Source organism: Sphaerulina musiva (assembly GCF_000320565.1).
Source record: "Sphaerulina musiva SO2202 unplaced genomic scaffold SEPMUscaffold_2, whole genome shotgun sequence".
Classification (NCBI taxonomy): Eukaryota; Fungi; Ascomycota; class Dothideomycetes; order Mycosphaerellales; family Mycosphaerellaceae; genus Sphaerulina; species Sphaerulina musiva.
Genome location: NW_016017384.1, coordinates 3,587,087 through 3,587,973, shown reverse-complemented (window position 1 = coordinate 3,587,973; position 887 = coordinate 3,587,087).

The following is an 887-nucleotide window of genomic DNA, read 5'->3' as shown; positions in this document are numbered from 1 at the left end:
TACTAGCTATTATACTAGTAATTATCTTACGGAGATACTATTCGAAATCTTATAAGAGTTCGAGATTAAGTACCGATTAACTGCAATTACGTACGATAATACCTCGAACAATAAGACCCTATACAATACAATATAAGACTAGTTGCTTTACTCTTCCTACTTCCTTCTAATATTCTATAGTATTTTAGCGATTAATACTTATTAAGAGAGGTACGGTATAACGGCTAGAAGGCTAGCAACGAGCTTAGAGGAAGGTACGGAGAGTAGTCCCGACTCGGAGATAGGAGAGGATAAGGAGGAGGCAATCGCGGAGTATAATCGAGCTAGCCGTCCCGAGCGATTTCTCTACTTTATATATACTACCTAGCTTCCCTTAAAGGCCTTTTTCGACCGCCTAGGGCTCTGTCCGACTAACGACCTTTCCGAATACTAGAATTACGAGAAAGATCGGCAGATATTATAGAGAAGGAGAAAATAGAGTAAGCAGATTAGCCGTCCTTAAGCTAATAGTATACCTTACCTCCTTCTAAAGGTAAGATTAGTCTCTACGGCCTATTATCTATTAACCTTCCTATTTTCAAAGTATAGTCGGCTCTCGTAGTCGGCAATTATAGTTAGTACTCGAGATTCCCTTCGCTAATTTCAATCCCTAGATCCGGAAACTTTGCATCTTTATTAACTCGAGCTCTTAAAGGTTTAAGCAGTTTATCGACCTATAGAAAGAGATGCTTTAAAAGAAGGAGCTATTTACAAAGTACCGTCGGTAGAATAGCGTTCAAGATCGGATCCTAAGGGTCGTTTAAGACGTAAAGATAAGGTAGTCCTTAATAACGTTAATGCTCGATCGCTTTAGTAGACTATAAAGAGTTATCGAATCTTATATCGAT